Here is a 26,755-nt window from a genome sequence, read left to right as displayed (position 1 = left end):
GTTCTTGTATATGTTCTTGTGTATTGTATACTGTTTTATGCATGCTTACGATAGATCACTAGTTAAGATCACCTTACTCATACCATGTTTGGTCTCTATCAATTCGTCTTCGGATGATCTAATTGAGAGTGAATATTACACGTTGATACCTATGCAACATATTAGTGTCCTAAGAATCTTTAGTAGTTTGTGCATTAACGCCAGGTGAATTACCTATGCAAATTACCATGTTCAGAGACAAAGAGTCGTAAAACTTTCCCTCCAAAAGTTCAAGACACCATTGGCTCTTTGACACCCCAGAGGTGTGACCTCTATAGCAGATAAAGCTCTCACATCAGTGACGCCCCTCCAGTCTGTGGTTCTGTTAGATTCTAAGAGGATGAGAAGGATGTGAGCTCCTCAGCAACCCTTAAGTTTTCCGCTAGGCCTTGCGGCCTTGACTTTCCATTCAACCAAGGATCCTCGGATCTCAGCAGATCTCTTTCTTAGCTCTTTTTCCCTTTCTACCTGGGAAGAAACTCCCAATTACCACCAAGCCAGAATAACATCTTTTGGAGTTCATCACCTGGAAGAACTTGAAGAACTCCAACACCACCAAACCTTCAAACCACCAGATCTTTCATCTGAGACTGCATCCGGACACTCGTTCAATGACCAAAGGCAATGCAAGTATCGTACATTTACCTAGACGAAACAGAGGTTTAGTACAAATTATAGACCCCATTATAAACAGCGCTGATGGTTTTATTCAGGTGGTTAACTGACTCTTTTCATAGCTTCATTTTCTGGTTTCCTGATGGTTTCATCCATCAACTCTCATTTGCCCTTTCCCCAAGTATGAATGATTGTATGTTTGTTTGTTTGTTAGACTAGTTTGCGTTAGTGTTAAGTTAATAAAAGTTGTGTGCACAAATTACATGGGTTTCTGGTTCTGTCTTGCAAAGTAATGTCTCTTTACGATTTTGACCCTCGCTACATGCTCTAGTGCATTAATAGGAAATAATTTTCTGTGGCCAAGGAAATATCCTTTCTTAGAGTTGATATGAACTTACACTGAATGTTCGCTGGACGAACAGATCAGTTGATGGCAATTTAATTCTGCTACAGTTATTACTGTCAGCCAATATAAATAATTGTAATTAATCATAATTAATTGTAATGTTTTATATAAAATTCCCTTTTGAGCTAATTTGCTACATAATTCTATTCTTAAAAAAAAAACTTGTCCCTTTTAGATTTGCACTCTATTCATTTACTGCTTGTTTTCTTATATATATATATATATATTCTAGAATATATATATACATATATATATATATATATTCTATTCTATCTGTTTTCTGTTTATTTAATATATAAAAAAATACCTTGCTACATGTACTGCGTTAAGCTAACTGAGACTTGTTATAGCACTTGCATATCATTGCTCTTTTGTTGATTTTGATTGCTTCCATAGTCGCTTTGGATAAAAGTGTCTGCTAATTGACTAACCATACATGTAAATGCAAATAACAAATACTGTTTTTGTATTTCTACATCAATTTTACACACATGGGTCAAAATGGCCCATATAGAAACCTTTGATATTTGCTTTTTTTTTTTTTTCAACTAGGAACATATTTACGGCAGAAAGTTATTCACCTGCCCCACATTTCACAACTCAACATGGCTGCTTTTGTATAATTGATGCATTTACTCTTATATTATAATTTGTTACCACAGAAAATATTTGATATATTGTGAAAGATAACTGAATATAATATATGAATGTTAGGCTAAGGTTACCTTGACCTTGAAATCTATTACTAGTGAGACACATGTCAAGTACTATTAGCTAGCTTGTTGCTGACATATTCTGTTTTAGCTAGCTAATGTTAGCTAGGTCAACAAAATAAAAAGTCAAAATAATACGTTATTATATACAAGTATATATCATTGCTGTCAGGTGGAAACCTTGTATCTCCACATTTCATCATTTTTATTTTTTTTATTTTTTTATTTTTTGTCATAAATCAATACTATTGGTCACCCTTTATGTCTGTCAGTGTTCCTGAAAAGTAATGGTTTTGGACATACAAGGTTTCTGTCTGGCAGCGACGATGGATAATCAGTATATACATGATCAACTGCTTGTTGTGCACTTTATCTAGAGTGTTAGTATGGCTGATCCCAGGCATTCTAGATTCATGGCTGAAATGTTTGTGGAGATGCTGCATGATGAGGAAGATGAAGCAATTCTTAGTCCTGATTCAGAGTCTGAAATATCTGATGCTGATTACCTAGACTAGGTGCCACAGGGGCAGTCTGGGGTTGTGGGTGTAAATCCAGCTCTCCTAGATGAAGAAGGCCCATTTGATGACATTGAAGACTTGCCTGATGAGTCCTCTGAAGAGGAAACTCAGACTCAGTCCAATAGATTGAGTAAAAATAGTTTGCATCTACTCATGTAAGCTGAGAAAGCATGGCACCACGCAGGTGGCCTATGGTGCTATGGTGCAATGTGCTGGATGTTGACACTAGGGCTGTGCAATTAATTGCATGCGATTGTCATGTGCATCTCATCAGTAAAACCGGATGCGATTAATTGCACAACCCTAGTTGACACCCTCATTGTCTACACCAGGGTTGGCCAGTGTTGGTCCTGGACAGCCACAGTCCTGCTCCAACCCTAATGAAACCCATCTGAACAAGCTTATCAGTGTCTAAGGGTTACTAGAAAGCTACAGGCAGGTGCGTTTTTATCAAGGTTGGAGCAAAACTCTGCAGGACTGTGGCTCTCCAGAACAGACGTTGGCCACCCCTGGCCTACACCAACTTTACTGCGCAACACCCTGATTACATGGGTGGTGTTACCAATGCATGATGGTTATTCATCAAGGAGCTGGTCAAAGAGCTTGTCATGCCACATATGAAGAGATGCTTGGAGGGCACACCCCATCTACAAAACCATATTACAGAGGTAATGGGAAGATGCGGGATAAAAACAAAACACAACCACCACCCAGCCACAGGTATATATCAGACAGAAGGGCCAATCGAAGAGGAAGAGGTGCAGGATCCGGTGTTCCCAGTGTCAGGCCTGTTTGCAAGGAGCACAAACCTGTAGTTGTCATTTGTGAGACATGTAAGCACATAGATGGCAATTTGAGGTGGTGCTGTACCTGTGTGATTTTATTTTGTTAGTTTTATTTTCATCTGTTCGGTCACATTCACTACAATTCACTACAGTTGCGCTATAGACAGTTCAATTTCAGTGTTATTGGTTATCAGTGATATGTGCATGTTATATGTGACAAAGTGGCAAATAAACATATTTCAAGTTAAATGTGTTGGTCTAAATAACTGCTAAAAATAATTATTTTAACAAAATGTCTTTATTCTTTTCTTTTATCATGCTTGCACAGATTGGTCATTTTTGACCCATGTGTGTAAACTTGATGTAGTAACAAAAAACCTAGGGAAAAAATAAAATATTAATTTATGGTCACTGTAAAAAGATTTTGAATATTTGCGGATCATGGAACTTATAGATCAGGGAATATTAAATGCGGAAATAAACTAATTTCAAAAGATAAAACAAAAAAATATCCAGAGAAGTATGAAGTAACATAAGAAATGAGCAGGGGTCATTTTAGACCCATGTTGTGCATTAGAAGGGGTTTTCATAGCTTGTGCATCAAAGGCTAAGCTATATTTTAGCTGTATTTTTACTATGAAATTTTAACAGTGGGAAATCAAGTTTCATTAGATTACTGTTTATAGTGACAACTCCTTTTACATTCCAGTTGGGTTGTACGTTTTATTTATAATGTACATTTCCTATATAAGTTTATTCGGTAACACTTTATAATAACGTCCAGTTATAAGTAATTTATAAGTGATTAGTTAATGATTAACTAATCGTTTACAAAACATTCATAAGCGATTAATAAGTGATATGCTAACAATTTGTGTATGTTTTGTTAATTCATTTAAAAGTCATTTACAAGTGATTAGATGATGATGAACTAATCATTTACAAAACATAACTATACATTCACAAATGATTAAGTATATGCTAACAATTTATAAATCTGTCATAAGTTATCTTTAAATATAGCATCATGAAATAATCAAACAGATCCTTAATGGTTAATAGTTACTAGTTAATATATTATTAATCACTTATAAATCATTGAAATGTCAACATTGTACTATTATCTCAATAAACATTATAAATCATTTACAAAGCTTTCTGCATCCCCTAATCTAAAGTGTAAACTAATCATCAGTTGTAAATGTTTTACAAACTTTATGGTTTCCAGTCGTGTGTGCGTAAATATATATATATATATATATATATATATTCACAAACAACCTGTAACCTGGAAGGTTTGTAAAACATTTACAACTGATGAGTAGTTTACACTTTAGATTAGGGGATGCAGAAAGCTTTGTAAATGATTTATAATGTTTATTGAGATAATAGTACAATGTTGACATTTCAATGATTTATAAGTGATTAATAATATATTAACTAGTAACTATTAACCATTAAGGATGCGTTTAATTATTTCATGATGCTATTTATAAAGATAACTTATGACAGATTTATAAATCGTTAGCATATTACTTAATCATTTGTGAATGTATAGTTATGTTTTGTAAATGATTAGTTCATCATTAGCTAATTACTTGTAAATGACTTTTAAATGAATTAACAAAACATACACAAATTGTTAGCATATCACTTATTAATCGCTTATGAATGTTTTGTAAATGATTAGTTAATCATTAACTAATCACTTATAAATGACTTATAACTGGACGTTATTATAAAGTGTTACCGTTTATTCTTGTTTATTCTCCACTCTCAATAATACAATTTCAGACTACATACCCAATGTCACATTGGTATTAGCACTTGTATGTCCATGGGAGGATCGGAGTTTGCAGATATAGCGTCCAATGTCATCTGATTTTGGGTGGTAAATAGTTAGTACCAGCTGTTTGTTTGGAATGTATTGGCAGTGGATGGAATCTTTCATTACTGTCTTGCTTTCTGAGCATATTGTTTTATTTGATTCTTTAATCCAGCTCAGATGAGTAACCTGGAATTCACGGTCCTTTCCATCGAATAGAGAAACATTGCAGTGCAGAGTGATAGCCTGGTGGCAGTAGGAAACCACAGGTTTGGTAACTTGTACACTCATCATGCCTGTGTAAAAGAAAGACAGTAATTCAGATGGATAAAAAATCTGCAATATCCTCTTTAAATGCCTAATTTTATTTTGTCCATGGCCACACTGAATATAATAAAAGAAAATAAGATAAAAGACACCTGGGAGTTAATCATTAACTTTCCTGGGTAATGATTCATACAAAATATAATGCCAATGTGAAAGTTTATTTTAACACAGTTAATAAACAAAAACACATGCAAATATTTGCATTAATTTTACACCTAAATAAAATGCATGACTGGAATACCATAGTAACAAGCTAATACTGGCAGAATTAGGGTCTTTGGTGATTTTTTTAAGCTTTAGGCCTTGCAAACTACTACATATCCAACTATGATGAGGAGGAATAACTCAGCAATAAGACGAATAACTCACCAACTACTGCTGAAACAGATGAGATGAAGAGAAGAACAGGAAATTGCATCTTGAAGATATTTCAGCTTGAGTAGCTTGGAAAAAAATATATATATTAAAGACTACAATAAGAAACACTATATTACTCAAGTATAAATCAATACACTGCATTATTTGGATAAAAGCTGTGTCTTAGCTGGACTAGCACCAGACTAACCTGAATGGCAGGCAATTGAATGCAGTCCAAAAAAGTCTTGGTTGCATATAGTAACACTCGGTCCCTAATAGAGTGAATGGAGACATTGTGTCAAAGTTCTGACACTAGGGGTCACGCTTGGGAGCCCAGACACCTCTGACATCACTGAAAAAAGGCCAATGAAACTGGCGAGCAACAATTGCATAGCTGGTCACGTTCCCTCCATCAAAGAAGGAGGGTTACCATACTTAACCGAGAGGATTCCTTTCAGTCTGTCATTTCGACGTTGTGTTGAAGTTCTGACACTAGGGGTCCCTATACTAAGATCCACAACTGGCTGAACTGCGTTACGAGTTCATGGTGGTGCAGATGCTGACAAGTCCAGCGTGTCACAAACAAACACACCTCTCCTCCTCGTAACTTTCCAACGCCCAGGAAGTATGACTTCCTTTCTCTCACCTTAGGAGAGAAGCCATATGATGGCAGAGGTCAACTCAGCCAGAACCCTGCTCTACACCTTACCAGGCATCCGAATTCAGGTGGTAGCACCCAGAATTCCAATGAGACTGGTTACATTCGCAGATTATAGAAACTAGCGAATGTATTAGGTGTAGCCCAGACTGCAGTTTTACAAATGACTGCTAGTGAGAAGCAGCAATGCCCTTGTTCGTGTGTGCTCTCACTCCCATGGGGCATGGTAAGCCTCTGCCATGATAAGTCATGAGAATAGCATCCACAATAAGAAGGGTCTCCCACATCAGAAGGGATAGCTTGCAGTGTCACCACTTGATCCCTAAACAAAGTAGTGTAAACTCTGGGCACATATCCAGGCTGGGGTCTCAGGACAGCGTAACAGTCTGCTGGCCTGAATTCTAGGCACATGACCCAATACCACATCTCCGTGGGTCCTCCACTTGGGAAGAACACCAGTTATTGAAAATGTGCCATTTCAGGTAGCATAGCCGCCTTGTAGAGGGGGCCCTTGCCTGAGTAATGGTATTCACCTCTGCAGGTGAAAGGCCTCTGAATTCCACTTCGTCCCATCCAGGCATGGAGGTTTCAGAGGTCTGGGCAAGGGCGCCAAATTGTGTCCTGCCCCTGATAAAGGAGGTCCGTCCTCAGGGTAATCTGCTAGGGAGAAGCTGATGCCATAAGCATGAGCCCCAGGTCTTGTTTGGCCAATATGGTGCAACCATAAAGACCTGATCCGCAACTTCCCTGACTGTGCAATGAGGCTCATTGGGGTATGGGGTATCTATCCACTACAGAACGTGACCTGTCGCAAGAGCAAAACTGCCGCGCGACTGAAGTCAACCAAGATGTGAGTGGCCCGCAGAGACTCGAGTCTCCGCTGACTCCAAGAAAGGAGATGGCGGGCGAGTTGTGACATGCAATGGGAATGGATACCGCCCTGGTAGTTGATATAAGCTACCGCTGCTGTGTTGTCCATTCGGACTAACACGTGCTTGCAGTGAATCCAAGGTCGAAACCCTCTCAAAGCTCAAACACAGCTAACAACTTTAGGCAACTGATATGCCAGTGCAGACAAGGACCTATCCAGCTGCCTATACCTCAAAGGCAAACCACAGGAAGCATCGAGACATGAAATTACGCATCCTTCAGGTCTATAGCTGCAATCCAATCCCAGTACCTGACACATATTAACATGTGCATCTTGAGTGGGAGCCTGTAAAGCGCCCAATTCAGTACCCTTAAATCCAGGTTTGGACTGAGCCCCCCACCCTTCTTGGGTACAATGAAGTAGGGGCTGTAAAATCCCTTCTTCACCTCAGCTAGGGCAGGCAGCCAAAGTGATACTTCAAAGGATCACTTTGAACATGATGAGCAGATGGAGGTTGCTGTTTCAGGGGTCCTGGGATAGAACCTGACCTGTCGAGGCAACACACGTATGCTTCTTAACTGTCGAGAATTGCTGAGCAAAAGCTTTGACAGTGTAGTCTAAGGGACCAGTCTGTGAAATTGAGACATCAAGAAAGTGCCTTACCACCACTGCCTGTGCCATAGATCCAACGAAGAGGTTTTGGAGAGTTGAATGAAGCCCTGCTTCTCAGTAAGAGATGCTGAATCGGCTCTGAAGAACTGAACAAGTAAGCAAATGCCATGCTGGCCTATTTATGGATATCCAAGGCATTACAAGCTATGCAAATTTTGCTTGCCAATTTCACTGGCTTTTTCTCAATGATATCAGAGGTGTCTGGGCTCCCAAGTGTGACCCCTAGTGTCGGAACTTCAACAAAATATCAAAGTGACCAACTGGAAGGGGGACCCATTTATTTTCTTCCCTTAACTCAGAATGAATTCTGAAGGAAAGCACCACTACTCTCCAAGCTTACAATGAGTGGTTATTTATTTAAATAACATAGCCAGCTCTTAGCCTTTCCTTCCACAGTATTTGCTATCCTTAATATTTGGATTAAAATATTACATAGCAACTTTGCTCTTACATTTATTCCCTGTTTAATGGTTGATTTAGCAGATTAGGGGATAGAGTATTTTGGTCCCAGCTGTACAGTATTTAACTTTTATGAAGTATGACTTAACTAACAGGATGCTTTGTGTAGAAAATGGAAATGTAAACTATAAGTTTAGTTTTCTTGTTAGGATGCTGTCTTAAAGAGGGCATTGGTCAGTGGGTTTAAAATTGCCACTTTGTGAATGCTGGCTTGAGAGTTACCAACAATACACTATTTAACCCCTAAAAAGGGGGAAGGAATTATGCTACCTAAAAAAAATAAATAAAAAAAAACGAAATTTGGCATAAAAATACAGGGTTGTGACCTACAGTAGGTTGCTATAATATAATTAAGATGAATGAAAGATGATTGAAACATCCCTGTTAGAAATTCTTTGGAGATGGGGTAGGGCTAAGGGAGAGCATGTAAAAATTGTGGGAGATATGTGGAATAGCCATGTTTTGATGTAACTGTTGTAGTACATTTTCATATAAAAGATGTAACTCGTCTCATTAGTGAAGCGTTTCATTAGGGAGACACACCCATGTGACGACTGTTTGAACCCCATATAGAATCACAGAATCATGGCAATTCATTGGCCCCACTTCACTGGTGCCTCAAAATAATGCACCATTACAACTCAGATTTCAATAAAGGAAATCATAGCAATAGCAAAGGAGTATACAGAGTTCTTGTTTCCCTACTTCCTACTCATGAAACCAGGGTTATAAGTAATCGAGATGTTCACTTGAGACCATGTTAGCAGCTGACACTATGGGAACACTATAACACAGCACCATACTACACTGTAAATGCCAAAGTTTTTCAACCTGTGAAAAACATTTCAATACTGAACTAGGTGTCAGGACTTTGGCTTGTGGTAGTGTTCTAGCCTCTAGAGCAGTGCTTCCCAAACCTGTCCTGGAGGACCTCCTGCCCTGCACATTTTGTATGTCTCCCTAATCAGACACACCCAATTTAGGCTACGTCCACACGAAGACGGGTTTCTCCGTATCCAATCTTTTTTTTGCCTCGCTCTAAAAAAAATTCCGTAAAAACGGAGTCGTCTCAGGAAATATCTGCGTCCACACGGAATCACTGGAACCGACTGAAAACGATGTAGTACACATGCCAGACCAATATGTGGCGCTGTAATTCTGCCACAGAGATACACAAAAAAAACAGAGAAGAAGAATTGGACCATGTGCGTAAACCTTGCCCGCTGAATACAAACTAACACACAAAGCAGAAGATTTTGCTTTAATAAAGTTAATGAGCTCAGTGGGTTCTGCAGCACAAACACAGGCACGTAGTCTGACATTGTTGTTGTTGTTGTCGCTATTATGTGACGTAGCGGTGTCTGATTAGGGGCGAGACGTGGGCTGATGACATCATCGTTTCAGAAAATATACAGATTCGCCGTCCACACGAAAACATGAAAACGGCGTTTTCAAATTTATCCACCCTGGGACCCGGTTTCAAAAATGATCGGTTTCACTCTTCGAAAACGCCGGTTTCGTGTGGACGAAACGCCTATACGGTAAAAAATGTATGCGTATACAGAGAAATGCGTCTTCGTGTGGACGGGGCCTTAGTTCTTGCAGTCTCTACTAACGAGTTGATGAGTGGAATCAGGTGTGTTCGATAAGGGAGACATACAAAAGGTGCAGGGCAGGGGGGCCTCCAGGACAGGTTTGGGAAGCACTGCTCTAGAGCATTGGCCTCAAACTCAATTCCAGGAGGGCTGCAGCTCTGCAACCAGCTCCAAATCACACCTGCTTGGAAGTTTCTAGTGATCATGAAGAGCTTGATTAGCTGGATCAGGTGTGTTTGATTAGGGTTGTAGCTAAACTGTACAGAGCTGTGGCCCTCCAGGAATTGAGTTTGAGACCAATGCTCTAGAGTAGAGGTCTTCAACCCTGTTCCTGGGGACCCACTCTCTTGAAGAGTTTAGCTACAACCCTAATCAAACACACCTGAAGCGGCCAATCAAGCTCCTCAAGTCTGCTTGAAAATTGTAGGCAGGTGTGCTGAAGCAGGTTGGAAATTAACTTTCCAGGAGAGTGGGTCCAAAGGAGGAGGGTTGAAGACTTCTGCTCTATAGGTCCACATGGTGCTCTCTTGTCCAGCTTAATCAAATTGTAATTAGTCTTGGTACACATGTATTTCATTCAGTTATGTTTTCGTGGATCTGTCTCTCAATTTCTTTGCTTGGTGTTTAGTTGGTCACCCTTTATGTCTGTCAGTGTTCCTGAAAAGTAATGGTTTTGGACATACAAGGTTTCTGTCTGACAGCGACAATGAAAAAAAAAAAAAGAAGGGGGTCAAAGTCAACATGCCACCACAAATATCCTCAAAAGACAAACCCTTTGTAGTGATATGAGCATGTTAACTGGTTGGGTTTTTGATGCATTGATTGAACTTGAACGATGGGATTGCATATTTCAGAATCTGTTTAAGATATGTCCTCAATTAACATGACATGAAAAACTAAGATGAACTGCAATGTATTGGGCATTCATGTTGATATCAGTGTAGCATTTGGACCAATCAGACACACAATTTTGCATGTGATTTAACAAATCAATTAGTTAGTAGATTAACAAATAATCACAGACCCCTCACCCAATACACATACTGGATGCCCATATGTCTGTGATGACTCCCGACCCCCGATTCCATGGCAACTAATCTGATAACACCAGTTTTATTGCTCAAAGCAATGCGGGTAGAGCAACACTCACTTCATTTCCCCTTAGGAAAATGGACTCTGTTCGAATCAGAACATCATGAGAGGACAGCTGTAACAGGACAACGTCATAAATCTGTCCAAATCCTAGCACCAACTAGTCTGAAGCAAGCAAACTAACCAGCAAGCCTCTTTCACAGAATAGCTTACAACCTTGAGACAAAAGAACACTTATTGATAATTCCAGTTCAGGAAGGAGACTGTCAAATTTGGGGCAAGTAATCAAGACTGATGGTCACATGTAAACCTGTAATAGAAAATCACGAGCTACAGACTCTCTTTGGGCAGGAATCGGTCTTCCCCCATACAAGACAAAGACAGACTGTAATTCCTTAGGAGACCTTTTAACCTCTCTCTGGTCGTCAGAACATGCCTCTTATTCTCCATAGAACTACACACTAGAGACAATCTGTTCATATGCACTAAAAATCATTTTAACCCTTTCACACGTGAGTTTAAAATTTTCCAGCTGAGCCCCCAGTGTGAGTTTTAATAGCGCTGTATGACACATGGATTGCTTTTATTTTGTTTTTCCTTTTTTATTCAAAATATTCACAAACATGCTCACTATTGTCACGGTGCACACAGCGGGGAGGAACAAGGAACACGCATACGAGGAGGTAAACTCAAATTAACAGACTTTACTGGAGACAGGGCAGGACAAGGCAAACTCACAGACATCAAACACCGGGGGTAACGAGTAGACCAGACGAAATAATACTGCACAGACAGGACTATAAATACACAGGTAAATTAACAAACACGGCTGGACATGAATAAACTACTAATGACATAACGAGGACAGGAAACAAACCAAATGTGGGCATAGAAACACAGGGCACACGTGGAAACACAAGACACACACAACAGAGGACTGACAACTATATTATGAAATATCTGATATTCCGATTCTGAAATATGTGCAAGTAAATGTATTTGGTAGTTTAAACTCTTTTATAATGACCGTGTTAGTTGATTTGTACCGGGTGATGGGCGCCGCCATGTTAGTTTGCGCTGAATCCGAGCTGTGGGATTAGCAACATGTAAATTCATCCTCTCCTCCCGAAACACATTACAGTAAGTCTCCGGTAAACTGGGAGAAGAGCAGAGTAAACTTTAAAGTTATCTACACAATCTGTATATGATATCAATAAAACTTGTCGTCAGATTATATTTGTAAGGATCATTATTGTTGCTTCCATAGACATCAGCGCTTTAAATGTATGGTTTTGCTAGTACTTAAGTGTATTTAAATGTCTGAAACCTAAAATAAGCATTATATGGTTGAAAACACTTGGACGTGCTGAGCGCTTGTCATATTATCACAAATATTCAGTGTTTTCAACCATATAATGCTTATTTTAGGTTTCAGGTGTGATCGTACGTGCGAAAGGGTTAAAAGGACTTATGAATTATTTCTCTGCATATAAATAACCTATATTATGTTTGTAACCCACACATTAGATTATCATGTTTTAATCAAATATTATGTATGTCTTTTTAAGCATTATTGAATAGCTGAAGGATTCATATTCGTGTTTGGTATGTATGAGTTTGACAATTCTAGCTTGAAACGTTTCTTCCAATTGATTCTGTCAAATTTATAAAAATTTATTCTGTGCCAAAATTATAATTTGCACGAGTGTGTAAAATGTGACTGATAACATGCTGATTTATGATGGAAGGAACACCCCTAGCTAAGATAATAGCCTATCTAATTGGTCAAGACACCAGAGGGGATGTGTCCAGAAGCCGAGTTTAAAAACTCAGGACACCATCAAACTCTCTTTTGGTCCTCTCCTCTTCTCTCTCCTCTTCTTCTCTTTTGCCATGGCGTTTTGACGCTGCTCTTTGAGCGTACTCTGGCCTACGTGTCAGCTGCTACCACAATGACAAGAAAACCACCTAGTCTCTTTACATCCGTTTATTCTTTTACTTTAATTTATTTTATTTTCCGTTGTGAGTTTCGTGTACTCAGTTAAGTTTTGCCACCACGCCTCGTCTCCGAGTTCACCTCGAGTCTGTGACCACCTCAAAACTTCTATCAGCCACAACTCCATTGGCTTCCCAAGACGTCACTTCATGACTACTGAACTCTCAACCAATCAACCACTTCGGGAACCCCGTTTCCTGCAAGGACGACGACAAAAGGGATTCCGTCAGCAAAGCAAGCAAGTACTTCCAGGTTCTAACTGAATCGGTGCAGTTAATATAAATTTTAGCCTCACTGAGAAACTCAATGCGAGGGTTAATTAATTGATTGATGGTTGTTCAGGTCTATGCAATAGCACATATTGCTGTAAACTTGGGATTTCACATTTTCATTCTCTTAAACTCCTCCTTTCCTCACTTTCTCTCTTTCTGCAACGTGTGAATGTGTGAATGCTTGTGTTCATGTGTTAGATTAGTTTATGTCTTAGGTTTATATAAATAAAGCTTTATTTATTTTGAAAAGAGAAGTATCTTGTGTTTTTTACAAGTTAATGTCTTAATCTGTCGATCTTGTTACTGTGCTATTAAATAGTGTTTTCACTATATTTTGGATTTTAATATCCAGTGCAGAGTGTTATACGGCTCGTTCAGTGAATCGCCGTAACAGTGAGTCTCCCTTTAAACTAAATTAAACTATTTCTTTAAATTACATATTAATATTAAGTTTTTATTACGTTACAAGATGAATTCCACAAAGAGGCCCAAGACAACATGGATGATCTAAATCAGATCCTAGCGCCAGCCAGCCTGAAGTGAGCCTAACCAACCAACTAGCAGCTTTGAACAGTGTGCCACATTAACACAGAATAACACTTATTGATAATCCCAACTCGGGAAGGAGATTGTCAAATTTGGGGCAAGTAACCAAGATTAATGGTCAAAGAGACACAAAGGATGACCATCACATGTAAATTCATGATAGAAATCATAATTGATTTCCCCCACCTAGCAGACAGGAACCAGACTGAAATTCCTTCTAGACACTTTTTACCTTTGTTCCTCACAGAACACGTCCTCATGTTCACAGAGATTGCCTTTACATGTATGCATGCACCAAAATAATGCAAAAAGGATTTATGAGCAACTATCATTTCTATACACATATCCATATCATGTATGTAACCCACAAATTTGACTATCATGTCCTAATCACTTATTATGAATGTCTTTTGAATAACTATTGAATAGCTTAGAGGTTTATAGTTGTGTTTGGTATGAGTTTGAAACAGCTTTCTTGAAACGTTCCTATCAACCAATTCTTTGTCAAATGTATCAGATTGTAAGATTTACAGAATCTCGGATGCTTTGATCTTCAGAGACGGGCAATACACACAGTGCATTAACATACAGACATCTTTTTCAACATCTCACGGAGAGAAGATGTGAGAGAAGACCCTTCTCACCTATCCACTTATTTTACTCACTCTCCCCCTGTCTCCCCTAATTTCTAAAATGCAACAGTTCATGTTTGATGTTGTTTGAAAGGTCTCTGTGTGTCTGGTAAAAGGTCTCATTCTCTTAACAATAGGACAGACAGCCATCAAAATTAGAAAAAGGGGTAACACTTTACATTAAGGTTCCCTTTATAAAGGGTTTATAAAGGTGTTAATAAATTACTAATAACTTATTTACAAATGCATTATAAATCATTGATTAGTTATAAATGCTTGAATAAAAAGGGTAATTTTAATGCAATACCTGGCCAAATAGTGAGCCATTTTTAATTCACATGTTATAAATGCTTAATAAATATATTTATTAATACTTGTTTCACTAAAAAACAGTTCCCTGATTTTTTTTCATGATGCAGCAAAAATGGACTATTATAGCGGGACTGAAGGGTGTTGTATTTATGGTTTTCTCATTTATATCTCTTGACTTGTGTCACTTACAATGTCTCTTACCAGAATCTACTCTATACCTTACCCATGATTCTCAGCAAACGTTCATGATGCCTATCGACAGCAATGATTAGAAACTGATATCTTCTGTTTATCAAGATAAAATTATCTTGATTTTTATTTTGGGGGAAAAATCATAAAAGTACAACCATGACTTCATGAGATATTAGTATTGAACATTTTAATTCAAATATTACCTGTGAACTATAATGCAATGAACCATTTATTAATGATTTAGAAATGTTAATAACCTGTGAAAGTGCACCTTAATGTAAAGTGAACACCTGTGAACCATTTATTAATGAGTTATAAACGTTAGTAACATGTGAAAGCGAACCTTAATGTAAAGTGAACAACTGTGAACCATTTATTAATGAGTTATAAACATTAGTAACCTTTGAAAGCAAACCTTAATGTAAAGTGAATACTTGTGAACCATTTATTAATGAGTTATGAACATCATTAATCTGTGAAAGTGAACTTTAAAGTAAATCATTTATTAATTATTAATGCACACACAGAAGAGGTTTTTTTTTTTTTGGTTAAACGTATTTTATTGTTGATGCACTATATCAGTAAACACAACTACATGAAACAACATTACTGAGCATGACGGCACATAAACAGTGGCTTATACAAGTAAACTCACATTGAACAATTCATAAACACAAAGTATTCCACACATCTCACATATATACAACAAAAATATTTGATAAATACAAGCTCAATAAAGGCATCTAAATATTTAGGCTGTATTTTATCTAATTTAACCGTTTTGATAATAATTAAATCAATGACTGAAATCACCATTACAGAACATTATCATATTAATAAGCAATCAGCTATTTTTATTTTTTTTTTGATATTATGATAAAGCCCACTGTAACTTGATCATTTGTTCATCCACACTCGCAGTAACGTTACCTGCAAGCGCGGTAACCATCCGCGGGAGTATCGGAGCGGTTATTTATTTGTATGGTCAGGGTTGGGAGGGTTACTTTTAAAATGTATTCCGTTACAGTTACAAATTACTTTTTACAGTTACAAATCAAAACAATATTCAGTAACGTAATCCAAGCACCACAATATGAAAGTAATGTAATCTGATTACTTTTGGATTCTTTTTAGTTACATATGTAAATAAAGTCAAAAAATCAATATCTAAGTAGTAGTTTAAAATTAAAACTAATAAAAACTATAGTAAAAACTATTTGAAACTATTAAAAATCATGTCTTGTTTCACCATGTAGATATTACAGCCTGTATATACACTGAACAAAATTATAAACGCAACACTTTTGTTTTTGCCCCTAGTTTTCATGAGCTGAACTCAAAGATCTAAGACTTTTTCTATGTACACAAAAGGCCTATTTCTCTCAAATATTGTTCACAAATCTGTCTAAATCTGTGTTAGTGAGCACTTCTCCTTTGCTGAGATAATCCATCCACCTCACAGGTGTGGCATATCAAGATGCTGATTAGACAGCATGATTATTGCACAGGTGTGCCTTAGGCTGGCCACAATAAAAGGCCACTCTAAAATGTGCAGTTTTACTGTATTGGGGGGGTATGGGGGGGGGGGGGGGGGGGGGGTCCAAAAACCAGTCAGTATCTGGTGTGATCACCATTTTCCTCACGCAGTGCAACACATCTCCTTCGCATAGAGTTCATCAGGTTGTTGATTGTGGCCTGTGGCATGTTGGTCCACTCCTCTTCAATGACTGTGCAAAGTTTCTGGATATTGTCAGGAACACGCTGTCGCATACGCCGATCCAGAGCATCCCAAACATGCTCAATGGGTGACATGGTGAGTATGCTGGCCATGCAAGAATGTTTTCAGCTTCTAGGAATTGTGTACAGATCCTTGCAACATCGTGCTGTGCATTATCATGGTGCAACATGAGGTGATGGTCATGGATGAATGGCACAACAATGGGCCTCAGGATCTTGACACAGTTGTCACTTGTCTCTGTGCATTCAATGCAATTGGCATAATACATATTTACCTCACTGATAATAAACCGTTACATTTTAATTTATTCTGACTTACTCTTAGATCATTGACTCTAATTAATTGTGTTAAGTCTATAACACTGCAAATCTACGCTCAGGTTAGTAAGGGACTAAAATGTTTTAGAGCTCCGGCTGTTAGAGAAGCTGCCGGACACAAGGGTAAGTGTAACACACAGTGACTTTATTTGTAGAGATTGTGCAGTGGATGAGTGCGGCTGGTGATAAGAGGTGAGTGTCCGCCTTGAAGAGGTCTTTGAATGCCAATGGGAAGGAACAGTGTTGTCTTTGTGCTTTCCAGGAATAAGGAGCAGAGCATCCGATGAGGATCTGGGTGACAGAGAAACTGACCACGGAGAGGAACAATCTGGACACAGGGAGACAACGGGACGGAGAACAGGAGGTAAGTACAACAGGTAAAGGGTAGGAGATAATATTCATCGATCTTGGTATGCAGGAATTGGAGTCCACGTTGGAATAACGAGATCGGACACTGAGTGACTGGGGGTGAGTGCATTTATGTGGTTCTGGGTGATGATGGTGATGGGGTGCAGGTGCGTTTAATTAGAATACAGGTGACGTGGATCGTGGTAGTTGGCTGGGTGGAGAGCCTGGCCGTGCTGTTACAGTACCCCCCTCTCCACGGCCCGCTTCTGAGGGCCAACCCCGGCGTCGTGGTGGTCTGCCCCGACCCCGTGGAGCTGGGAGTCCTGGGTGAGTAGCATGAAATTCCTCCAGGAGCGTCGGGTCAAGAACATCCTCTCGAAGGACCCAAGAGCGTTCTTCGGGGCCGTAGCCTTCCCAGTCGACCAAATATTCTAGTTTACCACCACGGCGCCGGGAATGTAAGATCTCCTGGACCCTGTAGATGGCGCCTTCATCCACGATGAGAGGGAGAGGGGGCTCCTCGACCGGACCAGGCTCTGGGGAGACAGGAGGAGAGAAGGGTTTTAGTAGGGAGACATGGAAAGTCGGGTGAATCTTGTATTGTGGTGGTAGTTGAAGTCTGTATGTGACTGGGTTGATGCGTTCGAGGATGGTGAAGGGGCCAACGAATCTGGGACTTAGCTTACGGCAAGGCAGGCGCAGTCTGATGTCCCGGGTGGACAGCCATACTTTCTGCCCAGGTTGCTAAGTGGGTGTGGCAGAGCGTCGGGCATCCGCTGTAATCCTCTGCCTGTGCACTGCCTGCCGCAGCTGATGGTGCGCCGCGTCCCAGACTCTCTCGCTCTCTTGAAACCAGTAATCGAATGTGGGAACATCGGAAGGTTCTCCTGACCATGGAAATAGAGGGGGCTGGAAGCCGAGTACGCACTGGAAGGGCGTGAGTCCAGTGGAGCCTTGTCGTAAGGAGTTTTGTGCGTACTCGGCCCAGCCCAGAAACTGGTTCCAAGAGTTCTGGTGGCTATGGCAGAAGGTTCTCAGGAATCGACCAATCTCCTGGATCTTGCGTTCAGTCTGTCTGTTGGACTGTGCGTGGTATCCGGAGGTTAAGCTCACGGTCACACCTAGGAGGGAGAAGAAGGCTTTCCACACTCTCGAGATGAACTGCAGTTCTCTGTCGGAAACAATATCCTCAGGGATGCCGTAATACCTGAAGACATGGTTGAAGAGTACCTCGGCGGTTTGGAGGGCAGTGGATAGACCAGAGAGCGGAATAAGGCGGCAGGACTTCGAGAAACGGTCCACTACGACTAGAATACAGGTGCAGTCATCCGAGGAGGGTAGGTCTGTAATGAAGTCGACTCCTAGGTGTGACCAGGGGCGGTTGGGTGTGGGAAGTGGAAGAAGTTTGCCAGTTGGGAGATGATGGGGGCTCTTAGAGATGGCACAGTCCGGACAGCCCTGAACGAACCTCCTCACGTCCCTGGCCATGTTGGGCCACCAGAAGCGATCTTGTAGCAACGAGAGAGTAGCGTTGGCCCCTGGGTGGCCAGTACAGAGGGAAGTGTGCGTTGAGAAAATGAGTGGGGTTCGTTGGGTCCTGGGTACATACTGCAGATCGGGTGGACAGCCCGGCGGATTGGCTGGTGGAGTGGTTGAGGCTACTGGCAGAGAGGACCATTGGATGGGACTAGTGATCATTTCGGTGGGTAGGATACTTTCTGGTTCTTCCGGACTCTCCACGGATACATGGACTCGTGACAGGGCGTCTGCCTTTACATTGCGAGGCCCGGGGCGATAGGAGATTTTAAAATTGAAACGGGTAAAGAATAGGGCCCATCTGGCTTGACGGGGGTTTAGCCGCTTAGCATCCCGCAAGTACTGGCGGTTCTTATGGTCTGTAAGTACTAGGAAGGGATGTGTGGCCCCCTCCAACCAGTGCCTCCATTCCTCCAGGGCGAGTTTGATGGCAAGTAACTCCCTGTTTCCTATGTCATAGTTTTTTTCCGCCGGGCTGAGTTTACGGGAAAAGAAGGCAGATGGATGGAGTTTGGGAGGCGTCCCCTGCTGCTGTGATAGGACCACACCTACTCCTGTGGTCGAGGCATCCACTTCCACGACGAAGGGTAATTCTGGATCAGGGTAGAACAGGAGAGGTGTGGAAGTGAAGGCTTCCTTTAGCCCTTGGAAAGCGTTCGTGGCGTTGAGGGTCCAGGATAGGGTCTTGGTTCCTCCCTTGAGCAGGTCGGTGAGTGGGCTTGTGACGGTACTGAAATTGGAGATGAAGCGGCGATAGAAATTAGCGAATCCAAGGAAGCGTTGGAGTTCCTTGATGGACTGGGGTTGTGGCCAGGAGGAGATGGCTTCCACCTTCCCCTTGTCCATGCGGATGCCACCACTGTTGATGACGTACCCGAGGAAGTGGACGGTAGGTTGGTGGAAGGTACATTTTTCAGCTTTTAGGTAGAGATGATGTTGACGAAGTAGCTGGAGGACCTCCGCAACATGTTGGCGATGTTCGGCCCGGCTCTGAGAATAGATCAATATGTCGTCAATGTAGACGATGATGAAGCGGTGGAGGAACTCTCGGAGCACCTCATTCATGAATCCTTGGAATACGGAGGGGGCGTTGACGAGCCCATAGGGCATAACCCTATATTCATAATGTCCGGTGGGCGTGACAAAAGCAGTTTTCCATTCGTCCCCCTCCCGGATTCGAATTATATGCGCTGCGGAGGTCCAACTTGGTGAAGATGGTGGCTCCGCGCAATTGCTCTAAGGCTGCTGGGACAAGAGGAAGGGGATAGCGGCATTTAACGGTGATCTCGTTGAGCTTACGTAACCTATACAAGGGCGGAGACCGCCATCCTTCTTTGCCATGAAGAAAAAGCTGGAAGCAGCAGGGGAGGTAGATGGTGTGATGTACCCTTGTCTTAGAGCCTCCTCAATGTACTCCTCCATGGCCTTTTGCTCTGGCTGTGAGAGAGGGTAGATCTTGCCCCGTGGTACTGGCTCACCCGGAAGTAGGTCGATCGCACAGTCCCATGGCCGATGTGGTGGTAGCTGGGAGGCTCTCCTTGGGCAGAAGACATCTTGAAATTGTGCGTATTCGGCTGGAATCTCCACTGACTGCTGGGCAACAGGACTCTCGATGGAAGTGGCGAGGAGAGGTAAGAGCATGGGTCTTTCTGGAGAGGGTCGAGGTATTTGAGGGAAGCACAGAGGAAAACAGCAGTCACCCCACTTAAGGATGTCTCCCGTACGCCACGACAGGATAGGGTTATGTTGGACCAGCCACGGGAGCCCGAGAATGATGTCCACACTCGACTCCTCCAAAACCAACAGGTGAATAGTTTCTTGGTGTAACATCCCTATGCGCAACTGCAGGGGCCCAACGCAACGTCTCACATGACGACGTGAAAGGGATTTACCTGTTATGGTTTGTACTTGGTAGGCGGTCTCAGTGGCGAGGGTCTGGAGCTGTTTACAGAAGGACCCAGCGATGAAATTCCCCGCTGACCCGGAGTCGAGGAGGATGGTGACTGAATGGGAATTGGTATCAACGGTTAGCAGGCCCTGAGTGGTTAAAGGTTTCATCTTCGGGAAGGATGGCCGAATACCACTCACCATGAGACGAGAAGGACGGGTAGGGCATTCCTGGATCCTGTGATTACTGTCTCCACAATATAGGCACAAACCCCCCTGCAGGCGTCTCCGTCTTTCTGCAGGGGTTAGTCGGTAGGAATCGGTGAGCATGGGCTCGGGCTGGTCCCTGGTGGCAGGTTGGATGAAGGAAGGCGGACTTGAGATGGGGGAAGCCATGGAGTCGGAGCGGCAGGCATGCATTCTATTAGAGCATCGAATGGCCAGTTGGATGAATTTCTCAAGCCCATAGGTGTCATCATAGGCGGCGAGCTGGAGGCGGACTGGAGGATCTAAGCCCTGGCAGAAGGCAGTCAATAGAGAGGGCTCGTTCCATCCGCTCGCGGCAGCGAGGGTGCGGAATTTGAGGGAATACTCATGGTTGGTCATCGAGCCCTGTCGCAGCCGATACAGTTGTTCGCCCACAGAGGAATCCCCAGGAGAGTGACTAAACACTTCACGGAAATGGGTGGTGAACTGGGCGAAGGATTGAGTAGCGGGCCGGCCTGAGTCATGATAGTCTCTGCCCATTTCAGTGCTGGCCCGGAGAGGGAGGTGATCACGAACGCTATCTTGGATTGCTCCGTGGAGAACATCTGAGGGTGAAGATTGATCGTGAGCGAACACTGCATAAGCAAACCATTGCATTCCTCGGGCTCACCACAGTAGGGCGCTGGTCGGGCCATGGGACTGGCGAACAACACAGGCGAAGGAGAACTGGCGGTAGACGGAACTGGCGGAGTGGAGAGTGGAGATGGAACCGCAGACTGTGTGAGAAGCCTCTTCAGTGTGTCCACGAGCTCCTGGAAGGGATCCGGTGCGCTCATTGTGTCAACGGTGTAGGTCCGATCTTCTGTTAGAGAAGCTGCCAGACACAAGGGTAAGTGTAACACACAGTGACTTTATTTGTAGAGATTGTGCAGTGGATAAGTGCGGCTGGTGATAAGAGGTGAGTGTCCGCCTTGAAGAGGTCTTTGAATGCCAATGGGAAGGAACAGTGTTGTCTTTGTGCTTTCCAGGAATAAGGAGCAGAGCATCCGATGAGGATCTGGGTGACAGAGAAACTGACCACGGAGAGGAACAATCTGGATACAGGGAGACAACGGGACGGAGAACAGGAGGTAAGTACAACAGGTAAAGGGTAGGAGATAATACTCATCGATCTTGGTATGCAGGAATTGGAGTCCACGTTGGAATAACGAGATCGGACACTGAGTGACTGGGGGTGAGTGCATTTATGTGGTTCTGGGTGATGATGGTGATGGGGTGCAGGTGCGTTTAATTAGAATACAGGTGACGTGGATCGTGGTAGTTGGCTGGGTGGAGAGCCTGGCCGTGCTGTTACAGTGGCTAACACATTGGGACTAGTTATGTATACATAGACTGTAGAGGCTATTGTGTTTTTCCGTTTAGAACAAGAGTGTGTTGTTGACCAACCTAAATTTGGGTCAGCGTCAACCTCTGATTATTGTAAAATTATTCTAACGTGGGAAATCATGTCATATTATATAAAGTTACTAAGAAGATAAGTTGGTCAACTTGGTTCTATAGTAATGGTCATGACTTCTGGTTAGATATAGTCTTACCTTAATTAAGTGTGTACAAATCTACGGGGACTAAATAAAAGTATTCTAGAATGAGCTAAGTATTGCACAAGCCATCCAGAATATTAGTCAATCGCCTCTGTCTAATGACCAAGACTGACGAGTTTGTGAATATGAGATCCATATACCGGCCGGGACAAGACTCGAGTGTTATAGGAATAACATTAATGAGATTCAATAAAATTAAAGAGCAAAACAGAATAATCAAATGTCAGAATAATAATAATAATTAGAAATGAACAAACAACCAATTGGCATTTCAACCTAAATTCGAGATCACAATTGTAATGGAGCCAACGAGACGTGAGGCGTACGGATCCATGTGCAAGATTTTATTAAATAGAGACGTGGTCAAAACACAGGCAGGGTCAAACATCAGTTAACAGATATGTTGAGGACAAGACACAAGAGTATTCCGAGGGTATGCGTGGGTCGTTGATCGGCAAACAATATTCAAAGGGTTTAGGCAAGAGGGGTAATCCGAGAACACGAGCAATAGTCCAAGCAGGGGCAAACAGAGTCCAAACGGAAAGACGAAGGGTTAATCCAGAAAACACGGGAAGAATCAAAACACGAGAAAACAGACAAGGCAAGACAAAGACAACTAAGTGTGTTCCATATCGCAGCTAAAACTAGGTGAGTAATAAACGCAGAACAATACTGGAACTAAACAGAAACACAGAATGTCTCGGTAAGGCAGCTAATACTAGGGGAGTGCTATACGCAGAACAATACTCGGCAACCAGATCAGGAACTGATGTGTTATATATGGTGTGTGTAATAGCTCTCAGGTTAGCGTGTGATTATTCAGCTGTGTGTGTATCGTCAGTGCAATAGTGGTGCAAGAGTCAATTCGATGGAAGGGCGACCTCTGGTGGCTATCGGGCGGAGGGCCACAGACCGGATTTGTGACAATAATAAAATGGAGTCAGATTAAAGTTACTTAAATTACTTAAAACTTTAATTAAATAATTTTGTGTGCCGAAAAGACCAAACAAGAAACCTTCAGCCACAATTGGATACTTTCATTGGGCCAATTCGTGGACCTTAACAGGTTCTTGTTATAGAAACCTTTGTCCAAATTATATTCTGCAAGAGCGGGAAAATTCACACCATGTGACTAATAAGATAACACGTTGATTTATGTATTGGGAGGAGAAACATAGCAATGCCCTGAGCTAAGAGGTCAAGATACATTTTTGTATGTGTCCAACAGCCAAGTTTAAAAACTCAGGACACCAACAAGTTATGCTTTTTGCCACAGCTTTTAGCCATGCTTTTCTCTTTTTGCATTTAGCCATGCTTTTTGCCTCTACAGATTTTTGCCACTGTCTTTTGCTACTGCTCTGGCTTGCATGCCAGCTGCTCCTCTACACACCATGAGGAGAAATGCCATCTAGTTTCTACTTTTATTTCCTTTACTTTTCCATCGAGTGTTTCGCGTTCTGAGTTTTTGCTGCAAAGTGTCTGAGTCCACCTCCGACTGTGCTCACCTCAAAACTTCAACCAACCCACTGACTCCGCACCATTTGTCAGCCAACGCCCAAGACATCACTCCGAATGACTACTGAACTTCCAGCCAATCACCAACCTTGGAAAACCCTTTTCTGCAACAATGACAACAGAGGGAACCCCCTAAACTGGTAACAAGTACCTCCAGATTCTAGCTGAATTGGTGCATTTAATATAAAGTTTAACAGCCTCATTGAGAACTCAATGTGAGGGCTAATTAATGATTGATGGTTGTTCAGGTCTAAGCAATTGCATGTATTGCTATAAAACTCTCCTAGACTCATTCCTCCCTCGCTTTCTCTCTTTCTTCAACTTGTGTGAATGTGTGAGTGCATGTGTTTATGTGTTAGACTAGTCTTAGATTTATCCAATAAATACTTATTTATATTGAAAAGAGAAGTATCTTGTGTTTTGTGATTACAAGTTAATGTCTTAAACTGCCGATCTTGTTTCCATGCTAATAAATAGTATTTCACTATATTTTGGATGTTCAATGAATATCTGACCGATTCAGTGAGCAGCCGTAAAACAGTGATTCTGCCCAAATTCCTTATAAATACCATAATTAATTCCCTTTGAGCTAAATTGACCTGTTTCCTTTACATCTATTGGTGGAGAATCCTGGGCATTTTAATCTAAATTGTAAGCATAAACCAAGTTATTTGATCTTTTCTATTGCTGCGGATGAAAGACGAGAAGCTTCTGAGTCGAGACTGTGTGTGACGTAAGCAGCATGACTTGAATAAATGAATGCAGAGAAGGCTGTAACTTGAGTATGCCTCTCCATTGTTAAACTGCAGTAAGTGAACTTAAAGATAAGATCTGAGTTCGTACAATAAGCTCAAAATTGAGTGTGTTCGTCATTTTCTATAATGCCTTATTTATAGCTGAATTGATGTCATCGCAAGTCCCAGTGTCATTCAGTAGCTATACTCCCCACCAGGGAATCTCAGTCACCGTTAGATGAACAGAGCTAATCTGCAGTAATTAAAAGATAAATAAATCGGTGGATAAAGAATAGTTTTGAGCGCGTTCCTCAATCTATTTATCAAAACCTTATTATTCATAGCTTGATTGACAGTGCATGTCCCATTGCCAATTCAACCACTCCTTGGGTTAAGCATTAGAGAATAATGCTTGCCTGTTTGTGTCTGTTCTAAGTGAAGTTAAGATGCATAGCTTGCGTTACCACATGTGTGTCTGAGTGTGAATTGAATGGGCGTTTTAAAAGAGTGTTTGATCAACAGCTCAGAGAAACTGGCACGGAGATTTACAATCTGCTGAGATCGCTATCATCGTTTCCTTCAACTGCAGCATGAAGCAGGCATTTGAATAAAGTATAATCGAACTCTGAATGAACTGAAAGTTTAAGCACCACACCCCAAAACCTTCTAACGTGGTGTTTGTTATTTGTGCAGTGTGAGACCCCTGCTGTTATAATGAGAGGGCAGGACGACAGAATCACAAGTGAAGGTAGGTTTAATGATCAACAGTGGTAATGGTATCAGGTAAGTGAATGACAGAATCTGGGGTCGCTGAACGAACAGGCTGATGATCTAGGTTTTCCTTCTTGCAGGAGAAGAGAGGGATGAGGAAGCTGTGACAGACACACACCGCAGACTTGGGGTTTTATCCGGAAACGATCTCGGAACAGATGTCACTGGAGCTGGGTCTGGAGATTGCCTAGGAGCGAGCAGAACAGGTAAGTAATCAACAGGTAAGTTTCTTAGGTAGGTACTGCACTATGACTGAGCGTAGTGAGTTAGTCCTCTTCGTACAAACGAGACTGGACGACTGGTGTTGGGCGGTGTGTGTCTTTATGCTGCGTGGGTAATGAGAAGGGAATGAGTGGCAGGTGTGCGTGATCAGTATTCTGGTGAGGGTGAGCGCTGTGATTGGGTAGCAGAACCTGGCAGATCTGTAACATTACCCCCCTCTCCACGGCCCGCTCCCGAGGGCCGAAAACCCCGACGCCGTGGCGGTCTACCTCTTCCCCTAGGGGCAGGGCGATCTGGGTGGTTAGAGTGGAATTCTTCGAGTAGGACTGGGTCCAGCACATCATCCCTGGGGATCCAGGACCTCTCCTCAGGACCATATCCTTCCCAGTCTATGAGGTACTCTAACCTGCCGCCTCGGCGTCGGGAGTTCAAGATCTCCTTGATCTGATAGACCGTTCCATCCTCCAATACCAGCGGGAGAGGGGGTTCTTCCTCGGGACCAGGTTCTGCAGGGGGAGAAACAGGAGGGTGAAACGGTTTCAGCAGTGACACGTGGAAGACGGGGTGAATTCTATACTGTGAGGGGAGCTGGAGCTGGTAAGTGACTGGATTGATTTGTCTGATTATGGGAAAGGGACCAACAAATCTGGGACTGAGTTTCTTGCAGGGTAGACGTAACCTGATGTCCCTAGTTGACAGCCAGACCTTCTGCCCTGGATGATACACGGGAGCCTTGGAGCGGCGGAGGTCGGCTGTCAACTTACGTCTACTCACTGCGCGCTGGAGGTGGTGATGAGCGTTGTCCCAGACCCTCTCGCTCTCCCGGAACCAGTGATCCACGGCAGGTAAGTCTGAAGGTTCGCCTGACCAAGGGAACATGGGAGGTTGGAAACCAAGTATGCACTGAAATGGGGTCATACCTGTAGTAGGCTGGCGCAGAGAATTCTGGGCATACTCAGCCCAGCCGATGAACTGGTTCCAGGAGTTCTGGTGGCCA

The 26,755-nt window shown here is 42.1% G+C and overlaps 1 long non-coding RNA gene across 1 annotated transcript in view; it reads right to left on the bottom strand.

The window, feature by feature from the left end:
* LOC306844465 overlaps window positions 1-26,755 on the bottom strand; it is a 68,658-nt gene that overhangs the window by 7,167 nt on the left and 34,736 nt on the right. The window contains exons 2-3 of the long non-coding RNA XR_013781918.1: window positions 5,598-5,671; window positions 4,880-5,197 (exon numbers count right to left, since the gene is read on the bottom strand). This is a non-coding gene — a long non-coding RNA (uncharacterized lncRNA). The remainder of the gene's footprint in view (window positions 1-4,879; window positions 5,198-5,597; window positions 5,672-26,755) is intronic.

Source organism: Barbus barbus, assembly GCF_936440315.1.
Source record: "Barbus barbus genome assembly, chromosome: 25".
NCBI classification, from domain to species: domain Eukaryota; kingdom Metazoa; phylum Chordata; class Actinopteri; order Cypriniformes; family Cyprinidae; genus Barbus; species Barbus barbus.
Note: the sequence above shows the minus strand (reverse complement) of the source record. Positions and strands in the feature narration are given on the sequence as shown.